The 24006-nt window shown below is 41.1% G+C and overlaps 1 protein-coding gene across 1 annotated transcript in view; it reads right to left on the reverse strand.

Annotated features, from left to right (window-relative positions):
* The window catches only part of lhfpl2a (LHFPL tetraspan subfamily member 2a), a 58170-nt gene extending 34635 nt beyond the window's left edge, over window positions 1–23535 (reverse strand). The window contains exon 1 of the mRNA XM_074690089.1: window positions 23262–23535. The gene's annotated coding sequence lies outside the window, so the exon portion shown is untranslated. The remainder of the gene's footprint in view (window positions 1–23261) is intronic.
* Between the last annotated feature and the right edge of the window lie 471 nt (window positions 23536–24006).

Here is a 24006-nt window from a genome sequence, read left to right on the forward strand (position 1 = left end):
CTCCAATACGTTAAAATGTAACCCTCAGGATGGAGTCTCCACAGATGTTGAACGCTGAGTTCAACTCTTCTGATGAAGATGAAGGCCACATTAATGTATCACAATATTTTTGTTTGGGTGGAAAATCTTAATTGTGACCTTTATTACTAGTAAAAGTTTGTCAAATGTTGGTTAATGGTTGCTGACTTTCTGTACCAGAAAATATCCATCCATTATCTCTACCATTTGTCTTATTCAAGGTCTGGCTGGAGCCTATCACAGGGCTAACATTTAAATACAAATATTCATGTGTTTTGTGGAGTTTCCTTTCCCCGAATTACAGATGTGTATCATAAATTTTTGGTACCCTTCTGTTGAGCACCGCAGTCTTCTGCACTTCCAGTAGGAAGTGATAAAAACACACAGCTTGATTGTTATTTATAACAAAGAGCCACATGGCAATCACAAAGACGATGAATTGCTCGATGTCGTCCATCGTTGCTCTGTTTTACAGAGTTGGGTGTTCCTTCTTTGTTGGATATATTAGCAGAGTACGGTGTATTGCACTGCTTACAGGCTGCCTATTAAGAAGGGCACGGTTCAAAGCCTTGGGGGGCAGTGACATGGTCGGCAGGAGATGTTTCTTGTGGTGGTTTTCCAGCTCTCTGTCCACTACACAAAATGTGCTCGTCAGTGTGTGTAAATGCGCACACCTGTCTGTGTGTCTTAAAAAGCGCTGGGGTGGAACTTGCTGTGTGCGAAAGAGCAAGGACAAATGTGATCCCGCTGATGTAAAAATGACATCCTGTCATGTAAATTAGATAAATAATGTAAGGCTCTTTAGTCAGTTAAATAAAAAAAAAAAACAAGGTATAAAGCTGATTTATGACAGAGGTAACTCAATATTACTTCTGTTGTGATCTGGCGCTATATGGAAACTGCAATTAACTGAACTTCCAGAGGGAGCTGAGACGTCCCCCAAGTATAATAGTAGGGGAAACGCTGCAGTTGGATGTGGAACTGCAAACAGGATCAAACTTTACCAATCTAACAGCTATCAAACTGTTCTGATCCATACACGACCACTTGGTGGAAATGAGGCTTAAGTCACCGCTTGCACGCTAGTTTACATCTCAGCTTTATAGTAAGTATTCTGATATTTGTTGATGAATTTGTCCAAACATGCTAGTAAAAAACAACTTTTAATACTTTAATATGCTGTATTATGAGGCAGTCTCCTTCCCCTGCTGATTGAAAGTATGAAACAAGAGCAAGCCTTGTAAGGAGCATCCATAAATACTCTTTCTTACATATTCCTGGTGTCAGCCGCAGACCGAGGTACCTCCACCTTCAAACCAATGACACTTAAACATCAGGCTGTAGATAATTAACTAATGGCTGACTCTCTCCTCTTTTACAGGCTCTATTTAAGCTTTTAAATCCAGTATCTGTGCAGGGAGAGGGGAGCACTCAGCTCAGTTAACAGTCAGGTCAATAGTTTGACTTCCATAGTCAATACATTAACTGGATTGCAGGGCTTTCCAGGAAAAGTGCATGAAATGTCAAAGACTGAGTAAATAGATTAGATTCCTTATCCAACACAGAGATGTTTGAAAGAAACGGAGAGTTAAATCTATCATGACAGCAGCCTCAAGGGACATTAAGTGCTTTTTCAACAGCAGTGAAACACAGAGAGACTTAAAGCATGTTAGTTTAACGGATCCAGCTACTGATTTGAACAATAAGATTTTATAGTTTGTTCTTGTTCAGATTGAAAAGATGCCCAGTGAGTATCTCCTCATCCGCATGTTAGCAGGACTTCTATATTTTAAGTTAGAAACAGGATTCAGATTTGCATAACCACCTGTTCACTAAATATGTCCTCCAACACAGGAAACCAAACAATGTACTGAATCTGTCAAACACCCACAAACTGATTCTGCTCCTGACCTCTCCTTCAGCAGCAGGTGTAGCTTGAAATCTCTTTGAGAAAACACTCAGAGTGTGTACTTTATTCTTGCGTGAAGAGATGCTTCGATAAGGAAATGTAGCATAACCAAAAAAAGGTTTCATCACCACCTTCATCAGGTTTACAGACGGTGGAAAAACAAGCAGCAATTCAAGGATAATACTTCAAGATAAGCTTGGGATAATACACAATCTCCACAGGAGCCACTGCACCAACAAACAGCACCAAACACACAGTAGAGCTCCAAATCAACATTTTTTCATTTATTATCATTAGCATTTGTTTTCTTTCTTTGATTCAGTTTTATTCTGTTCTTATGATACTTACATGAAAAACTGAGTATGAAACTGAGTGTTTTCTTCTCACGCTGTGATCCAATCTGTGACCTGATGAAGCTCAGGAAGCTAAATTTCACACATCAGTCCCATGAAATTCACAATAACATTGATAACTGCAGCACTCACGAAGCTGTAACTCCCGAAAGAAGAATCAAAATCAGTACATTTCTGTTTGTAGAGCAGTTTGACCTCAGAGGAACCTCTGCAGTGTGAATTCTTGTCATGCATTTCCCAATTAAAGCCCAAGAGACACAGATTGAATGATTTTCCTGTTAAAGGCAACAATCCAGCGTCTATTCTGTCTCTTTAAAGTGAAGCCAAAATGCCCTAAAATCGGGCATACCTCTCAGTTAGACTAGAGCTGATCTGTTGAACCCTTCCACAGCTGGGGGCAGGCTATTATGTGGGGACTGGGGGGGATGTCTGCAGCTCAAGCCCACCACAAAAGGCTCTTTCTTAGAGTATTTAAGACCTTTGGGAACAGTGGAGCTGGACTGCGGGGAAGTATGTGGGTTTGACGCTTGTTAGCTTTCTTTCTGGGAGTTAGATGAAAAGTTGACATCAGTTCTTACTTGTTAAGGTTCAATAAGCCCAGGAGCACATCTGGAAGAAACAGTCAACATGCTCTGTCAAATCTACTCTATAATTGCTCCTAATTTTGCACACATGTGGGGGGTAAAACTCTCAGGATTTGGGATAGCACTTTATTGAGGTACCAGGAACTTCTCTTTAGGTAACTAAATGGTTCCTGTGATCCTTGTTGTTTATGTAGACTAAGTTAACCAGGCCAGTGAAGTAAGGAGAAGCATTAAAAGTAGCTGTACTACATCATCAAACCAGTTGATGATGACAGCGATGACAAAAGCTGTTGTTCACTCCCGGAACTAGATGGTTCTTGTGGCCCTTTGTTTCACCATGGACCAAAGATCCAGGTAGAAAATGCAAAACAGCACCAGACCAGTAGAGAGGAGTAGGACAACAACAAAGGCCATCAGCAAAAATGACACCATAGAAGGAGACAGACGAGCTGTGTAGCACTGCAGTTAGCCTGTTAGCATGGAGAATATTCAAACTGCGCTGGTTTTGATGGTGCTTCATTTCACTGCAGTTGGGTTTTTAAAAAATTTTAAAATTTGTCAAAAGCCTTTCGAAGCCGGTGGAAGCCATTTCTAGAAAGCCTCAAACAGCTTCTAGCAGAGACACAGCAGACTGACCGCTCCCCCATCCAAAGCACAAAGACAACAGAGATGGAGCCATGTTTGAGCTTCAGAGTGAGCCTGTTGATTGGGGACTTTGAGCGGGTTGCAAACAGCTCAAACAGCGTTAGATCATCATTAAATACTGATCTGAGGAGAAGATTATATACAAACATATATCAAACTACACCAGAGTGACTTCCTGCGGACTTCTTCTGTGTTTAAGTAGCTGTTGTACACTGGATATCCACTGACATGTTAAGCTGAAGGTCTCCACTCTATAGGGTCACTTGTAAAACTGGAACACCGGGAGCTGACAGAGACACATTCACACTATCAGTCCCTGGACCTTTGGAAGGTAGAGCTGTTTTCAGGGGTAAATTTATTCCCAGAACTAAATTTCTAACCTTGTTCATATTGCTGAAACACAGTTAGACCCTATTAACTAAACTAGAATAAAGGCATGGTGGTAGATCCTGAACTTTTCAAAAGTAGTACTCCAGAGCAGGAACTTCTAAAAAGGTAGCTCAACTAACCTGGAACAAAATCTAGACCCTGGTACCTAAACCTTTTCTGATCAAAACACAAAAAATTCCTGAAAAATTTTCCAGGGAAAATTCCTTTAGACAATTCAAGCCTGTTGCTGACAAAAACAAGAACCAAAAATTTGCACATTTGCCCAAAACAATTTTTTTATTACTAAAACAAACACATGTATTAGGGGTGCACCGATCATAATACCGATACTGATTTTTACTTTTAATGTCTTTACTGACAACATATACCTTCAATTTTCCAATCTAATTTTATTAAGGATCATTGAACAATACCTGTGAAACAATAAAATCTTTAAGTTTCAACTAAAAGAATAAATAAAGTGTCCTGAGTTTTAGGTCTCAGAGCAAAAAAACAACAAAAGCTGGCTGTCAGACCTTCCTTGGGGCATGTAAGATCAGTTTCATATGTAACGATGGACTGATCACCGGTCCCTGATCTCTGATCACTGATCACCGATCCCCCAAGATTAAAAAAAAAAAAAAACCCGATAGATCGGCCAGCTGATTGATCAGTACCTGTCTAATATGTATCTATGATGCATAGCACTGTGGGCACCACCCCAAAGTTCCTGGACCTTTTGACAGTGCTTACCCTGAGCAGGACGTTTTCAGGAGGGAGATCATCTACCTTGGAGTTAGATTAAGACCCAAGCCCCTGCTGTTGAAATGCAAAAAGTTCCTTAAAAGTCCCTCATTCCCAGGAAAAGTTACTGCAGTTGAAAAGCACCTTTACTTTCCAAAAAGAGTTGCATTAGCTCAAGGTTAGCAGCTGCAAACCATGCAACACCGAGAAAGAATTAGATGCATCTTCCATAAGTGGCTGCATGTGTTTAACCTTCATTCCTCCAATCATCTCTTCTTCTCTGTGCCGTAATGAGAGTCATGTGAGGCTTAGCAGAGCACTCTCATTAAAACAGCAGCTCTGCAGCTCCGCAGCTCCCATCCCTCAGGCTAACACACACACACACTCAAACACAGGTGTGAGGAAGCAGCCAAAACACATTTTACTCCCCTTAAAGTAATCACTGTGAGATGCACTGCTTCTGCAAAGTGTGCAACAAGCTGTTAAGAGCAGTTCCTGAAGAAGCTGTGGGTAAATATTTAAAGTGGAATCGGAGGGATCTCAAGAGGAGAAGCAGATGTTTTCTGAGCTGGAAGGTGTGACTCACCTGATAGGTCTTAAAGGTCAAACACAACATGTTTATCTTAAAAGTGTGTGAACAAAAACACTGGATGTGCTGTTGGTAACCACACGGGTACATCTGTTTCTGGCATTTACAGAAAGACAATACATATTGGACGTTTGAGCGGGTTATGAAAGCCCTGAGAATCTTAAAATGGAAGTGAACGGGTTTGCAGCTGCTGTCATACAATACAAAACAGACTTCACTAACAATTACCTCATCACTCTGTGTGTGTGAGTGTGTGTGTGTACTTTTTGTCTGTGTCACTGGAACATTTTTATAGGAGCAGAAAACTGTTGCTGCATCAGCACCACAGAAACCGCTCGCTGGATTCACTATCACTCACGTGGGACTGTTTTTCCAATATCGCTGAATAAATACGAGCATCAGCTTAAACAGGACTCCACTTTGTTATGTGTAATCTGTGGAATGCATGAAAAGAAAAAAGCGTAAACTAAAGTAGTTCCTGTTCTGGAGAATAATAAGTATTGTGTGCTTGTGCTCAGCTGGGCAGCTGTGTTGTATTTACTGCACGTTATTTAAGGAGCCGGAGCAGAGACAGAGAGGCTTTGAAAGCTGTGCCAGGAGCTCTTCAAAGAGAAAAAAAGGAAAAGCCGTGGAGGTTCTGGTGCCTGTGGAGTTTCCGCTTTGGGTCTGGGTGCGAGCTCGGACCTCTGATGGAGACCAGGGGGCAGAAACAATGCTGTTCTCACTCAGAACGAGACTCATAAAGACGTCAAAACAAGCAGAGAGAGAAAGAAGGGCTGCATTCAGAGGTGTTTTACTCTCTTTGTTCTGAAACTCAAACAACCTGATCATACCTTAAAGCTCTGGCACCCTCTCTTTGCCCGCCTTCTGATTTTGATATGTATTTCAACTGCAGGTCTTACTACTCAAATCTGAGTTGTTGTTTAGCTGTTAAAATTCATGTTTAAATGTGGCTTTTCTGCAGACATGCTCAGTTGAACATACATGAAGTCACACACAGAAGGGTCTTACAGAAACCAACATGGCGGCAGCTAGCAGTCTCATTTACTGTCTTATGGTGTGGCAGACGGCAAATTTGTGAGGTGGTTATGTTAAAATGGACTTTAAGCATGAATCCCGCCTCCATTTTGGTCTACTGCACAGACCTTCTACTTTTTCTTCTTCTTCAAGGTTTGTTGGCGATTGGCAAGCCGACTTATTGGAGCATCACTGCCACCAGCTGGACTGGAGTGTGGAACAAGAGACTGGGTACAAGGGATGGGTACCTTTAGCCGCGTTTCCACCAAGCAGACCGGTTCGGTTCGTCTCGGTACAGCAAGCAATTTGTGGCATTTCCACCAAGTTATCCCGGGACAGATCCCCAAATAACCGACACGAGCCGTCCCACTTTTTGGGACCCTTTCGTATGGGTGCCAGACTGAACCAATCCGCTTTCGGAAGGTGGTGCAGCACACTGCAGACCGTTGATTGGTCAAAAGAATCGTCACTTACCCCGACAGGGGCTGCATTTCTCCTGGCAGCGCACAGACTTCTCTGCAACAAAGCTGGATTGCACTTTGTATCAAAGAGTTACATGCTTATCACAGAGAAGATGAAATGCTGCATGTCTTCCATTTGAGGTCTTTGTTTACTGTGTCACGTTTTTTTCTTCATTGGATTTATTAGCGGGGTAAGCTGTGTCGCTACGGCGTCACGCTATCGTTTAACACCTGCAGCTTTTGGCATCCGGCTTATACGGCCCCTACCAAGAAAGGGCACAGTGCTGCTGTGGAAACGCAAACGGAGCAGGCTTAACTGTACCAAACCGTGCCAAACCGTACTGAACCAAGCTGGACTGCTTGGTGGAAACACGGCTCTTCGCATCTGAAACACTACAGTACCTATTCCTGGTACCTGGCAATCAGTATTGGTACTCAACTCAAGGGTACCAATTTTGGGTACTTTTGTATTTGTGTATGTGGTAATCAATATTAATTTGTTAAATAATAAAATCTCAAAGTTGTTCAATTTTACAGTTTTATTCTTTACTATATAACCATGCAGTGTTGTGTTCATGTCCAGCATGGAAAATTGCCTTCTCTTCTACTCCTTTACAGTCACAAGGATGCGTTTAGGTACCTGAACATTTTCAGTCGATCAGTACTCAGTAATACAGACAGACTTCAGTTGGTACCTATAAAAGTACCTAATTCGGTACCCATCCCTACTAGGTATCACGCAGAACTGTGCAGTGTGTCTTTCCAGAATGACACATTAAATGCGCCCTAGCTTTTCAGAGCATGGTCACCTTCAAAAAATCAGATATGTATTCAATTAGAGCCACATTTGACATTTCTCAAAGTGTCCTGACTCGAAAATGTCAGTTTCAGCATGACTTGTGCTGTTCACACTGTCAGAAACCAAGCAGATAATGAGCCACATCTGAGCGAAAGAATCAGATTCAGGTCACTTTTCACTGCAATGAGAGCATAGCCTGGTGTGGAGTTGTAGGAGAAAGCAAAGGAGAGCAGAGAGCATACTGATAAGTGGCGCCAACAATGCTGGATATATGTAAACAGCCATCACCTCAGTGTGAAAGGTCTTGAGGTGTGAGTTAGTTTTTTTTTTTTCATGTTTTGTATACAATATTTTGAATGTGGGCTGCTGGCCTGCCTCGAGAACTCTGTACATGGGATGCATGATAAAACCTGTACACCAATTTAGTGCCGCATACATAATTGATTTTAACGCCTTTACACATCAAAGCAGAGACTCTTGAAAAGCTTTTAGAGTTCTTCACAGAGTAAGACAGTCAGTGAATGTACACGCTGAACATCAGACTGTCAATTTTCCTTTCATCAGTGAGTTTGAGACACCAAGGATCAGCATCTTTCCCTCCTGAAACAATTATCTGCTCATGAAGATCGATCCTACGCCTCTCCTCGGTGACATCACATCCCTAAAGTCCAGCTCTACCTCGTCAGTCAGCGCCTAATTCCCTCTGACACAAACACACACTCCTTCCACTTCCACAAATAACACTTAACACTGCAGCTCAGGCCATTACAACCAGGGATGAAGTAAAAACACAAGGTGTGCTTTCCTCCCTCAGGCTCACGCTGATTACACACTCTGCACTAATGCAATGATTATCCTCACTCCATCCAATTTCCTACACCGTGTGTGTATGTGTGTATCCATACATGCATCTGTGTGTGCCTGTAAACCGCAGACCGCACACAGCACACACAGATGACATCACCTCGCAGTGATTAGCCAGTTAGCTCAACGTTAAGCACAGCAGATGGCTGAATGATTCCTGGAGGTGGGGTAATAATTCTTTGTAAGGCTTAAACTCTTTCAAAGAAGGAGCTGAGGATGTGAAATCAAAGAGAGGAAGATTAAAAATTAAAGATCTTAATGTTTAGATGAGGTGAAGTCATGTTTGAGGTCTCTGCGATAAAAGACAGGTGTATTAAGAGTACTCTAATGTGACTGGGAGGGTAATTTCTCTGGATTGGATGTAAGCCAGTTTTCCCCCAGACATGATGACAGACATAATGGGAAAAGAGGTTTCCCGTGAGCTCACACACACACACACACATACACAAACACACACACACACACACTCCTCCTCCTTTCTGTGTGTGCTGCAGCCTCGGTAATGTCAGCCAAATTGTGTTATCCAAAGACAGAGAGGCATCATCTTTCCTGTCTGGCCTCTGAACCCGTGAACCTGCAGTGATAATGAATCCCGCTCAGTGTCATGGGCTGCTGGCCCCCAGGAATTTAATGGCTCTGCAGTAATGAGGCCATAACAGCTTCTTTAAGCGCCCTGAGAAGTGGATAAGATCATGGAAGTGTTTACAAGAAGTGGAGGCTGCATGCATGCCGTTAAAGAGCCTAAACGTAGCTGTAAGCACCAAAGGAGATCAACTTCTGTCTACAACATCTTACAGTGAAAGTAAACTAAAATCATTGTTGGGCAGCATTTTGAAATTTAAATATCACAAAAAAAGTTTTCTCCAATAACTACAATTAAATTTGGTCAGCTCCTACCAAAGATAAGTGTAGAAAAAATGGACTCCAATGCAAGGGGGTTTCACTTAAATCGAAGAAAACATACGTGATGCAGTGTTATTGTATATGTCCCCCTCCTGGTGGAGAAAACAAAGCCAGGAGTCTGTTGTAGTGGAGAAAATGTGACGTAAATAGTTTTGTTCAAGTAAAAAAAATAATGTTGTGGGCTATCCCCAAAATTCCAGTAGAGAAAATCAAGTACAGATAAAAAAGGCTGACATTAGTGGAGAAAATGTTCATCATAAGATATCATAGTCCTAGCACTTTAAGTACAGTTCCCTAAAACAGAGGCTATGGTCTTTGTGGCAAAGGTTGCTGGTTTTGACTCCCCTTTCTACTCCTAATTTTACCCACTTCTCTTCAGTTGTCCTGTTCCCCCAGCGCCTTTCGACATAACAAACAGGAGGGGAAAACAGAAGAGTTCACTAAAAATGTCAAAAATGCAATCTAGTGCTATTTTGGATGACCCTCAAGAGGTGAAAACATGATAACAAGTCTATCTTTGATGCCATTTCAGCCACTAAAATGTTCTGTTATATTTTTTGGACATGATCTAGTGGAGAAAACGGACACAGTGTGCTAAAGAGTTTCCTAAAAGTTTTGCATGCCATCAAAAACTTTCTTCCATTAAAGTGACCATGCAATGTTCTCTGCATGAGAAATTACGGGGCAATGTGCAAGGACTCCTCAAAACGAAAAAAAAAAAAATACAAGGAAATGCCAGTGGAGAAAACATGATGCAATGACATTAGGTACTCCGAGTTGACACGATATACCTTTTACGTAAGTAAACATATGATGTTGTTGAATGTGGAGGAAAGATTAGGCAGGTATCTGGGAATATACAAGAAAAGCAAAACACTATTGGAGAAAACACAAGGTAGTGCCCTCTGGACTACTCTTCAAGTCAAGAAAATCTGACGCAGTACACCTCAGGGTTCCTTCATTAGAAAAGTAATGCTGTTTACTACACTTCATATGTGGTGTATCGAAGAGAAGACTCCCCTTGGTTGAAAAAACAAAGCAAGTTTTTTGATAGGAGTCTTTTCATGGGAGAAAACAGGATGCAGCGCTCTCAAGGGTTTCTCTTAGAAGTACTAATACAAATGTACAATGCAGTTTATGATGACGATGCTCTTTTGGTAGAGTAACTGAGCCCAAAGTTGTGTCAAATGAAGGAAAACGTGATTCAGCCCCTTTCAACACTGCACTTCTAGTGGAGAAAACAGAATGCCTTGCAGTTCAGAGTTCCTTTAATCTGGACAAAGTGATACTATGCTGAGTTTGATGGCCTGTCATTGAGAATACGTGAAGAGCACTGAAAATTCAATCTTTATGTGCTATTGAGGTTGATATCTAGAGGCAAAAACAATGACGCAAACTTAATGGAGGGACCTAAAATGTTACTTAAATGGAAAAATGAACTTATAAACTCTTTTAGATGAAAAATGAGGCAGTGCAGCTAAGGGTTCCTCAAAAATAGAGACAACAGAATTCTGGGATGCAATTCTCCTGGTGAAAACCTGTTGCAGTGCCTTATATGGTACCACTTAAACTCAGCAAACACAATGCAGATCCCTCTGAAATGCCTTTCCAGAGGATAAACAAAGAGCGGTCCATAATATGCATGAGAATACTTTGTTAACCATTAACGTATGTAACTTTCTGCCCCACCATATGTTACTGGTGCCTCTCTGCTGCCATAGACCCCCCTTCACTGAGCCTCTGTCCCTGACTACCCTCATACAGGGAACAGTTGGGCACTTTCACATGTATCCACTCTGAGACCGTTTACCAGAATCTGTCTGTTCAGAGATCAAAAATGTCAGCTCAGTGTTGATAGAAAGTCAAATCAGAGGAAAAAACGGTGCTTTCAAAATAATATCAGTGAGGACAGAATGATGGATGAAGGTCAGAGGTAGCTATTAAAGAAGTGGAACCCCTCCGAGTGAGTGATCTCTGGGGTGGGGAGACTTGTCAAAGGGAAGTCACGACTCTGGAAGAGGGGGTAGAGAGGGATGGAGGAGGAAAGAGGAGGGAGAGGGTGAAAAGGCAGCTCCAGACGGCTGCCCCTGGGAGATGGATCACAGATGTCTGACCTACGGCTGCTCCACTAAAACAAAAAGCTTACCTTCTCGCTTTTATTTCTTCATCTCTTTCTTTTTTCAACCTGAATCTTGTTTCTTTTTGTGCCTGCGTTTTGTCTCTCTACACTATCATCACCACCCTCTATGACTCACTTTCTTTGAGCCAGTGTTTACTCCACACTGTCCTTGTAAAGAAGGACAGTGTAATCTCTGCCTTGAGATGACAAATACCTCTGTTAGCTGCTGAAGCCGCCCTAAATGACAGTAGCAAACAAAGCTTCATTCCCTGAATTCTTCTTTGTCTCTGAAAGCAGACATGCATATTTGATGAAGCCTTTGAAGAGTCAAAACACAAGTCCAGGTCTAATTTGAGAGAAATATGACAAAGTTGTGTTGCAAATTGGTTGAAAACAAAAACACAGATAGCATCAGAGACATGAAAACTTCAGTAAACTGTTGTTCCCATGGATGCTGTTCAGAGTAGATAAATTTAATTTAGCTAGCAGAGGTTAGGAGGTCAACATTAAAGCATTTCTCTAACTGGAACGATGACGGCTCCGATTGTACCTGACATCGAAACAAACAAGAAGCATCTGCTTCCGAGCCTGTGCCTGGGAAATCTATCCCAGCAAATTACTCTTTAATTCAGTTAAGCCGGCTCATATCTCCGAATAAAACTCTGGAGCTCTGGGGTCAGCTGTTTGATGTCTTTTAATACCTGAGAGTAAGGCTGCACTATCTGTTCTTGGACGAAGCGTCTTTTAAATTTCCCATGAAAAAGTAGGAAATGTTCCCAAAGCATGCTGAGCTTTTGACTTTGAGGCTTGTGTGTGTGTGTGTGTGTGTGTGTGTGTGTGTGTGTGTGTGTGTGTGTGTGTGTGTGTGTGTGTGTGTGTGTGTGTGTGTGTGTGTGTGTGTTTGTGTGGTCCCACAGGTGTTTGTAACATTACCCTGTCTCAGTCTCCTGGAGCAGTCACCCTCACCTGGAGTCCTTACCCTACAAATCACTTCACAGCTGCACAGACCATTAGACACAGCTCTGCTCAGCGACCAGAAGAAACACGAGTGATGACAGTCTGTCAGAAGATTTCACAAAGTTTGAAGACAAATGTTTCCAGAATCAAACTCAAAGTCTGTTATTGCCAGAAATAAATGTCAGTATCTAATAACCTGTAAAACGATTCTTGTCTTGGTTGTTTTGGACTTCTTTACAGCTCTTCTCAGTGAGACTGCAGCTCAATCATGGCACATTTCAACTTTTACAGTCAACACAACAACATGGGGTCACTGGTGCATCAGTGAACACTTTAACATTGTGGTGTAGCTTTGTGGGAACTACTTCATCCCATTCCACTTAATTCTGTTATATCTTTTCTACTTTATTCTATTCTTTTCTATGTCAATCCATTCTACTTTTTTCCTCTTCATAACATTCTATTCTAAGAAGTAATATTTTACTTCCTTGCACTTATTTCCATTTCATTCAATACTACTCAAATTTATTCCACTGCATTCTACTTTTTTATTCCATCTACTTCATTCTATTGTTCTTTATTTTACTCTATTTCATTTCTTCACATTCTTTTCTGCTTTCTTCTACTCCATTAACTGGACTTCATTCCACTTTATCAACAAAATCGAGATCATTAAGTCCTACTTTATTCCAATACATTCTATGTCATTCAGTTCTACTTAATTCATCCTCTCCATTCCCCTCTATGTCATTACATTTAACTTTATTCTGCTTAATTCCATTTCATTCTAATTTGTTCCACTTCGTACTACCCATTATCCTTCCATTCTAGAGCATTCTATTCTACTTCGTTCTATTCCCCTTGTTCCATTCTACTTTTTTGTTTTCAACTCATTTAATTTCACATTTTCCATTCTGTTCTACACCATTAGATTCTACTTTTTTCTGCTTCATTCAGTTCCATTCCTTTCTGCTTCATAACATTCTACTTCGCTCGACTCAGTTTCATTCCACTTTGTGCAGTCCATTCATTCCACTTTGTTCAGTTCTACTTTAGGCTATTTTATCCAGTGTCATTCATTTCTATTTAACTTAAATATTTTCCACTTCATTGTACTCTACTTTTTATATTCCATTCTAAATCATTATACTGAATTTATTTTTACTTCATGCCTTTCTATCATTTCTTATTCCACTGTACTTAATTACACTTCATACCATTCTACTTCATTTGTTCCCTGCATTCCATTTTATTCTACTTTATTCCATGTCACTCAGCTAGTCTTTATTCTACTCCACTTGCTTCATTATATTTGATCTTGCTCCATTCTATTCAATCTCATTCCATCCAAGCTTTTGTTTAGGATCTAATTCTATTTTCCCATTTCATTCTACTCCATTCTACCCTCTTATACGTTCACATACAGTCTCTGTTGAACCTCCTCGATGTGCCAGTCCAGCTCACTCAGTCTGTCTGGTCTGAAGTCGTTCTGCTAAAGTGACAAAGAGACATTTATTCATAACTGGAAATCTCCTGGAACCAAACTTTAAAGCCTCATTATTCACTGAGCTAATATTAGCTTAAATAGGAAGCTGGCTTCAACTCGTTATATTAGCTGATAAAAGCTAAATGCTGGAATAATAACAGTCATTTCTGGACGGGCATGAGAAACTTTTCTAACAAAGTCCTGGTTTAAATCAATATTATGATTGTAAACTGCACACTCAGGGAGAGGAAGGCCTGAGAGGCAGAGCAGCAGCTACAAACAGGGGCAAACGTTCAACTACTGTGAATACACTTAGTAATGTGAGCAGGATTAGGTCACAGCACTGACCTGCTTTTTATTTTAGCATGAGTCACCTCCATTAAAACCGCTTCAGCTCAGGCAGGATGCAGAGAAAAACAGAACGAGCGTTATACCGATGGCTCCTGCTGCTGCGCTCCGGCTGCTGGGCTGCAGCGGTGATAATGACCGGTGACAGACCGCCAGTCCAAACAAAAATAGGGTTTCTATGGAGCTGCTGAAACCTGGACCCAAATACTGGGATTTAGACCTGTGGTTTAGAGCAACATGGGATTGACCAGCCGGAGGGTTTCTCTGTTGTTCTGAGATTTTACAGTAAATGTGAGGAAGAAAGGAGCTTAGCGTAACTAGCTTTGTGGAAGTAGTTTTCAATAAATGGCTTTCAGCTCAAAGTGAAGCTAGAGCAACCGGATTACATATTACTGGAATATGTTGGTAGTTTCATTAATTAAATCTTAAGAGATTGGCATACAGGTTAATGTCACTTTAACTTAGCTAAAGGGTGATAACAACACAAGAAGAGCCAGAGTCTTTCAGAGAATAACTCAAGCTTGAAACTTGAGCTTCGTATTTTATATACTGTGAGGATTTAGTACAATGTTTAAATCAGTTAGTGTTGTCTGCGCTGGTACAGGTCCCTCATTCACAACATGTCTCAATATAGAACATTAATGAACAATTTAACACTTAAAGACACTACATACAAACACTACATCAAAATAACACCACTTATTCAAACAGATATCCTTGCAGAATTGAGGAATGAAGCCAATGTGGAAGTGCCACATCTGCAGTTCCTTGAGAGTCCACTAGAGGCTGTCCAAAAAGTCCTAGAAACCACACACACCCATTTGGAGGAGCTGATCTTTACAACAAAATTAAACATGTTTACAGCCTGGTTTAAAAAGTGGTTTTAGTCTGAAAAGCTCCTTCAGAGGCAAAGCTGGCTTCACTTACAGACGGACACCGTGTAGCTGTGGCTGCAACAGAAAGGCTTAAGGCCGCCTTGACAGGCCTCTGTGCTTCTTCAACCCAAAGTTAGGGTTAAAATGAACATTTCTGATATGGTAACTGCTAGCAACAGGCGTCAAATCTCAGCTTCAGACAGGTAATGTAAGAAACTGCATCCATGAATTATACTGTCTATGCTATTAGCATACTAAAAACAGTTTCTGGAAGCAACTTTTGTAAGGCTAGGACACACCCAATTCGTACAAGGATCTATTTTCTTCATCCATCCATCCATCCATCTACCACCCAACTCCCTATGTGATGGGTGGGATGAACCCAAAGGACCCATTCTGGCAGGCGCCCACCTGCAGACCTCAACCCTAGGCCTAGTTCCAGGGCGGGGCTCCAGTGACTCTCAGCCAGGGTGAACTGATTCTTGCTCTTATTCTTCATATTTTGTCTATGACCACACTTGTCTGGCCCCTCACCTAGGACCAGTTTGTCCTGGGAGACCCTACCAGGGGCTACTCCCTCCAACGACATAGCTCCTAGGATCAATGAGGCACTCAAACCCCTCTACCATTCTAAGGTAGCAGCTACAGAAGGGTTTTTCCTTAAATAATAATAATAATTTAAAGAATTTATATAATTCTTGTTCATTTTGTGCTTTCCTAAGTACTCATTTGACATATTGAGCAAGACAGGTAACAGAGGGAGGAGAAGTCACTAATCTTAGGTAGGTAGATTTTGAGTCGCTGTTTAAAGAAGTAAGTGAATCTGAGTTGGGGATGTTTGGAGGGACAAAGTTTAGTCAGTTTGGGCAGCAGTGACAAAAGCTCTGCTCCCCAAGGTGTGGTACTTAGATGGAGAGTATGAGAGTATGCTAGACTAACTTACTGCTTCCGGCTTCATGATATGAATGCTGACATCTCATGAGCATATTTTACAAAACATTTATTTTAACAACCTTCAATTTAGCATAACAATGGTCAGGATCCTGTCTCTTTTGGAGCTTTTGTTTTCTTTTTCTAAACTGAAACTGAAGCCATGTTTTCACTGGAGGTCCAAACTCTATAATCTGGTCTGATCTCCTTTTCTTTGACCTGAACATATGAAACCGCCTTATCACACTTTACACACAGACCGCCTATTGTATCAGGTCAGGACCTTTCACTGTTAGCATACAGCTGAGTCCTCATCTGACTCCAGGCCAGGTTTCATCAGGATTTATCAAACGATAGCTAGTAAAATAAAACAGGATATTTGTCGGGTAGGGAAACAGAAGGCTCAGCAGAGACGTGAAGAGAAGTGAATGTTGAACACAAGCGGCAGAGTTTAATGAGCCCGCAGCTGCTCAGGGACTAGATTAAGTGCTGGAGGCCACGCAGCTGCAAAACCCACCATCCGTCTGCCGTGCATTCCCCTGAGACTGACCCCCCGCTCGCCACAAAGGAACAAAACCCACTGCAGATTCTTTCTCCTCATTTCACCCGACAGGAGGTCCACCCCCCTCTCCATCCTCCACGAGTCATTCACCTCTTTCTCTCTTCACTCCACTCAGCCTTCAATCCACAGAGGGGACAAGTGTAGGCACAGGGCTTTGTTATTGTGAGGAGGGCCCCACCCTGCTGGTTTCCTGGTAAACAGCAGGCTGCAGAGCTGCAGGAGGTCGATGTACCCCCAGGAGAGGCTCATCTCAGGGCGCCACAGGGGGGGCCTCAAGGACAGGGAGAGTCAGGGAATGAAAGAGTGAACATGAAGACAAGAATAGCGGGGGAGAGGAGAGAGAAGGGTGATTAGCTCCGTGCTGCCTAACCTAATCAGCGTGCATGACTGCTTTAGAGCGTAGCACCAAGGAACACAGAGGAGAAGAGATCGGCAAGTGTCTCTCAGAGAGCTCCAGCATAGAAACACCTCTGACTGTGTCACATTTCACATGTATGTGAGATGTTTTCAGCTCTTCTGCTGCCTGACAACTCAGAAAACAGCAGGAGACCACTGCAAGCGCAACGAAGAATCACAGAAGTTAACTAGACATGAGGAAAACTGCAGACCGTGTTTGTAAAAAGAAACTCTGTCTAATGTCCGGGTTTACCTCTGTGTTTACTCTATCCCGTAGTCGCTCATGCTTATGAGACCAAACTCAGCAAAAGCTCCTAACCCGTTTTTTCAAAGATACTGCCCCGACCAAATATCATCCATGGGACGGGGCAAAGCTGCAACCTCCAGCCACGAGAATAAAGCCTTAACCAATAAACAAAAAATAATAATTTATGGGACACATAAACAATTTGAAAGACACAAAATATGTAATAAAAATTTGGAGAAAAATTTTGCGTTTCGTGGATTTTTTTTGTCTTTTTAAATGCAACTAATTTTTGGTAAATATTGAAAGTTTTGATGAGATTTTTAAGTTGCATGAAATATTTCAACATTTTCAAAAAATTCTATTGAAATTTTTTAAATACTTTTTAATTTTATGATAAATTTTTTTTTTTCCTCAATGATTTGAAATGCTTTCATTTTTCTTAGACAATCTTATTTGAACTTTTTTGTTTGTTCAATGAAATTCTTCAACATTTTGAAAAATAACACATTTACTCTGATTTTTTTGTGTTTTCCACATTACACTTTATGATATATTTTACAGTTTTCTAAAAAAAAAAAACACTATCAAATATTTGCATTACTAATACATATATTTCACATAGAGACAAGTGTTCAAAACTGCAGTTCCTCCAATGGCCACTTGGGGCTATCTTCAAAAGCTGCAGAAACCACATACACACCCCATTCAAAAAGCCAATATTAGATGGATAGGATTATGTTAAACAGTCTTGAAGTGTCAGATTATAGTCAGGGAGGAAACTTATCATTGCTGCTTTAGATTATTTTCTATCTTTTTTTTGTTGTTGTTGTTGTTGTTTTTTTTTTATGTTTTTTTAAAAGTGTTTGTATCTCTGTGCTTGAACACACTCTGCCACTTGACTGTCACTGAAGTCTTAGTCTGACAAGTGAAATAACACTGCTGCCTCTGCAAGGACACTTTGTGTCTTGTTTACAAATGTAATGTCATGGTAACAATATAATTGAAGGCTGTTTTTGTCAAAAATCTAAAAAAAAAAACCTTTAGTATCTGTTGAGCCAGATTTTTCCCATTAGGCAAAACTTGTGTCAAGACCAATGTCATCCCTAACTTAATTTCAGCATTGGAGAGTTAAGAAACTAAAACCCTAAGTTCCACTGCTAATCTTAATGGTAAGTTTGGGATAAATTACCTTTTCTTAAACTTGTTAAATGTTCCCTTTCTCTGAGGAAGTGAGACTCCTACTTTTAACGTCTGAGAACAAAACTTCCTAACACCTTTCTTCTCCTCTGAGACACATACTTTCCCGTCCATCTCATCTCCATGAAACAGAGGCTGACTCGGACACAGTGCTGCTTTTAATTCACTCAGAAACACTGCTTTTAGGAGCTTGGAATGGAAACCTTATAACGTAATGTGACCCACTTTGAGTTTTAGGACTCGTCCTCGCATTACATCAATTTTACAGCCAAATAAACAATCTGAAGAGCAACAAGCATAAAAAACTTCTCCTTTGGTTTCAGCGATGCTCCTGTTGAAGCTTTTATTGACTGCGCCCAGAGAGAATATTCTGAGTGGAAATTATGACCTTAAAAAAAGTCAGAAACAGATGTTTGTGTTGTTGCTCTGTGTGTAATGTAACATGAGAGTAAACCAGGCTTGTTATCAGAGTCGTAGCTCCTCTGTCACAAACTGTATTCCAGCTGGTAGTCTTCTGGGCTGACCTCTGACCCCGGAGCAACCTTTCATTTAGTGGATTTCACACTCTGGTCATGCTGATACCACAATCCTGGCTCAGGTTTCAGACACACACGGATAATGTTCAGGTCTTATTTCCATCACTAGGTGAGACTTGAAATCATAAAAGTAAGTGCTAGTTTAGAAACCGAACACATGTAAATCAAATCCTGCACCAAGAATAGTGTAGCCAACATCCTGGATTAAAGACAAAAGTGACAAAGGAAGCAAATGATGTGGTCTGCTTTATTTTCTGTATCGTGCATTAAAAGCATCATCATCTACATGAGGCAAAGAGAAGCCGCGTTCAATTGTTTCCATGCTTTGAAAGTTTGACTCTTAGGGGGAAAAAGGAGCATAAAAGAAGTTTTCCATAGCATCTGTGCGGCCAGGCTGCCGACAAACACACCAACGCATGGATTTTTCTTTTTTTGTGGCAGAAGCAGAGGAAAAAGTGTTCTGCAGAGATCTAATGAATGAACCCCGGGCCGAACACGGAGCCCTGAGGGACCACGTGCACTCCCTGGCATACACGCTCAAACCAACCAGCAATTCTCTGACCGATGCAACCGACCGCCAACTTTTATGCAAGTCACATTTTCTGAGATGACCTAAGCGTCATTAAACATCAGAGGCTCCAACACACGCCTTCAAATAAAGACAAATTGCAACGAAACGGTCCAGGCTAATTACAGAATATAGACTCATGACTGAGACCACACAGAGGCAGCAGCTCTGCAGATGGTTTAGCAACTACAATACATTTAATACCAGTAGTGCGACAAATCCTGCAGACTGCGCTTGATGTTAGGAAGCATTAATGTCCAGTTTCTTTCAGAAGAGATGCAGGAGGACTCCAACAGTGATGATGATGATCTAACAGACAAGATGGTTCACCGATAAAAGAAGCTCTGAAAGCAGCAAGTAAACCAGTCAATGCACAACCAGTGAGCAAGTGTCGCTGAAACAGTGTTTTACGCTCAAAATCACTGTATCAATGAAAGTTTTTAAGCGTCTTTTTCAACTTTAAGTCACAAGTACGATCAGCTTCTTCATATCATACATCCACACTCGCACTGATGCCAATTCTGAGTTTGTATTTCATAATTAAAGCTGCCAAGTGACCAAAAGTGAACAGATGTGCATCAACGAAACATTAAGCAGGGTCTGCAATTGAGTCCAGCCCCCATCACCAATACTTGTTCAGGGGGGAAGTTGTTTCTGAGCATGCTCAGTCGAATGGTCAAACTGCTTCCTCCAAAATGTCTCTGAACCTTCTTGTTGACAGGAGGTCAACCACCACTGGGATACAAATTTGGAGAAATGCTGTCTGAACACTCATCTTCTCATCCTTGGAGTGCTAAAACAGATCATTTATTCAAACATTGAGACTCAAATCGCAGCCACTGTGTTTCTTCATCAGGGCATTGCCGCCTCACTTTTACCCTGATGAAGTCCACAATCAGAAACACACTGGTCTGAAATTAAGTTGTACTTTTTATTACAAGTGCTCCTGGAGTTTTGACCCTTTTCATAGACTTATTTTTCCTCTCCACACACATTGGAAGTCGATGAAGTTGTACCAAAACCTTCTGCTTTGACATGTTAAGACAAAACTGTGTTTGGAGACACATAAATGTTACAGTTGTAGTTTATTGGTTTCTTTTTTTGTGTATTGTTTGAAAAATGTATGCCATGAAGTCTCTAAAATGAACTTCTACAAAAAAGAAAACAGAAAAAGAAACTTTGTATCAAAGTTTGCAGGTAAAACTAGACCGATTTCTATTCATCGTGATAATGCCTGAGCTGATAACAAATTCTGCTATTAACCCACAATTACTGATGACAAACGGCATTATTGACAATATTACTTTGAGACCAAATTAACCTCTAGTATTAAAATAATATATCATTATTAGACAATGCTCTCGATACACCCTCTCAAATGCCACAAAATGTTATTTCTCATGAGTTTCTTTTTACTAATACCAATATTTCAATATCAATATTTTTGTTGCTGCACACTGGCTCGTCCGTGTTGATGGGCTCACCTTGCTCATTCAGTTTGAAGCCCAAATATTTCTACTCTGGGGCTGTGGTATTTCACCTTACAATCATCTTTTTTCTTTCTATTTCTACAAGGTTTATCTGCGTTGCCTCTGATGAGCTCACAAGGCTCACTTGCTGTGCACTGTGTTTACGCTAACCTGATGCTAGCAGCCCCACCTCCACCCAGAGACAAAGATTCTGAATGACTGACAAGAGGGTTCACTCTGTTTATTCCTCTACCAAACAAATGCGCCCAGGTTCTGAGAGGGATGCACAGAGTGAACTCTCCTGACTTCCAGCCTGTTTGGAGATGAGTGCACATGGCGATATATTGAGGCCGGCAAAATTATTGAGTTCATTTCATCGTACGATTAATTCAGACCAATCATCACCTTTTATCCAACATTGGGCCTGTTCATACACTGTTAACTGCACTTTTCTACAACAACCAAGCAACCAACAAACAGTCACGACGTCTGCATGTGATGTGGAGCACTCTGAAACGTCTATCACTGGAGCGTTTAATAAACTTAATGTAGTTTATGATGCATACCTAAGGACTGGCTGCTAAAGTTCAGGCACATTCCTGTTACAAAGTACGCTCCCAATTAGGAGGACAAATACCCAGTCTCTGTGCTTACACTTTCAGTCTCAACACCTCCCAGCTTCCACCTGCAGGATCATGCTATAGAGTTTTAGATGTGGTGTCCTTTCATTTTTGCTAGTTAAATGATGATGTCCAGACGCCGAATACGAACAACGTTTTGCCGCTGCAACAATGTTTCAGTCAGTTCACAGCCAGCTGATGGGCTGAAATCATACCATAGATTGGATTTCTGTAGGAGTTAAAATCCTTCAATCTGCATCTAAAGACCAAACAAAAGCTATTGTAGCCCATCATTCGTGTATTAGAGAGCGAACATCGTCCACATGGAAAAACAGTCCATATGGGTGTGATCTTTCCAGCCACAATGAATCAGTGGCTGAGGTTTGGAACAACAACACTACATCCCTCATGAACACTGTTTCTATTCTAACGCTGCAATAAAGAGCATCAGTCACGGAAAAAAGATCCATGTTTGGAGGAAAAAGTAATGCAGAGTCAGACTTTCTCAGTCCTAACTTTGGTTAAAACACAGCGCGGACAGACTCTAAATGGGAATCCTCTGCCCTCAGGGGACAAAAACACAGGTTCACAGGTGGGACCAGTTCTCAGGTTTACTGTTGAAACACAAAACAAGACAAGGATCTGTGTCACGCTTTGTTAAGACCACGGATGGACTTTCTCTCAAAGGGACAAAAGATAGAGGTGCTTTGTGTCCCAAAGAGAGATAAACCAGAGTTAGGATCAGGTGTTCAGGGTTAATGATGCTTTTAAAGGAACTATCAGGGGCAATAAAACCTGACTGGTGCTTTGCTTGTTAATTGATTTACCCATTAGCAGACAAACTCAAGCAAAAAAAAGGACATTTTCTGACAATGAACTTCAAAGATCTGCTTTTTCTGATGGCATGTTTGAGGAAAAATGGCTTTTACAAACACTATCGCGAACTTTTGAGGAATTCTGATGGATATTTTGCACCTTTTTTCAACCAAACTTGAGATTTGATGTCTGATATTTGAGATTTTTCAACCTCCAATAACACTGAAGTTAATGAAGGCTGCAAAAAGTCTAAATAGAATGAAAGGGAAGAGGTATTTTAACTTGGATTTTGCTTCAACATTGTACAGAAAGTTATGTTTGACTTAATCAAAGCCAGAAAGTTTGGTCGATTAATCGATTAGCCAGTGAAGCAACAGCTTTACACACTAATTTCAGCCTTATAGAATATGTAAAAGCTCTTGTCATTGGACTGTCTACCTTTCTTTTCTTCGGAAATCAAATATATTCATTTTAGTCTGCTTCCAGTCCGATGAAACCCCCCAATGTTTACTTTTCACAACTGTCAGTAAGATTCAAGAGGCAAAACGAACTTCCTGGAGTTCAAACTGCAACAAAAGATGAATTAAGTGAGAAATAATCCCTGATAAGTGTCGTATTTTCTGCTTTTCTTGGGTCATTTCGTGCTGCTGCTCCGCCTGGCACAGCATCTGTCTGCTCGGCTTTCCTGCCACGAGTTTCCCCTCTCAGCCCCGGGAGAAAATACCACAGATACATGTGGAAAAACTTAAATCAAAGTCCCCACAACGAGTGGCTGAAATCCTTTAACTCAAAGCTTTCTCTCAGGAGATTAACCCTTCAGCTTTTTGTAGAAAAGACGCTTTTACAGAAGAAGACTTTCTGTGGCATCGCTGCTACTTACGTGAAAAGTTGCTGGCTGCGCGATTTTCAAACCACGTCTCTGAAAAGCTTCAAAGTTGAAGTATCTTCCTCTCCTTCTGTGGAGTTAAAAGTTTTTTTTGTGTTCCTCCTGTTCTTCCTCAGTGTCTCCTCTTCATCCTCCACTTTTGTCGCGGACCACAGAGGAAGAATGAATGGCTCCGTCCTGCCCTGCTGCCCGGACAGACTCCAGTGAGGATGGGAGTGACTGCTCCGTGAGCTCCCTCCCCCCAGCCACCAATCACTGCTGCTGCTGCTCAGCCTGCACTCACAGCAGACTGCTGACTGCCTATTATTTATTTAATGTGTAAAAAGGCCACATGCTGGGTTCTTAGAGAGTGTGCAGTAAAGTAGACAAAGGATGTGTAAAAGCGACTTATTTATTCACCCAAATCCAGCATTAAAGCTCCTGTAAGGGATTTTTCACTAGTTATAAAAAAGACTGAAATTAATATTAATGAAACAAAAGCAGACAAAGCATTCAATAAAAACACTGATGATATACTCAAGGTTACTCTAAAGTCTGTAGTTGTAGCTTCTTCATTTCAAATATTCACGAGTGATAAAAGTGGCTATAAAAATAAAGAAAACACTTCTGTCTAATCTTTAAGGCTGTGTTATGCTTTCTGTGCAAACATGTTGTGCAAAATCCACACAAGATAATGCTTTTACGCTTTTCAACACCCCGCACAGCGTCCATTGGTGTCCATTCCCAAACTGCAGGGGGC

This window comes from Halichoeres trimaculatus, unplaced genomic scaffold (genome assembly GCF_033239565.1).
Source record: "Halichoeres trimaculatus isolate MK-OKI-2021-1 unplaced genomic scaffold, fHalTri1.1 fHalTri1_scaffold_16, whole genome shotgun sequence".
Taxonomy (NCBI): domain Eukaryota; kingdom Metazoa; phylum Chordata; class Actinopteri; order Labriformes; family Labridae; genus Halichoeres; species Halichoeres trimaculatus.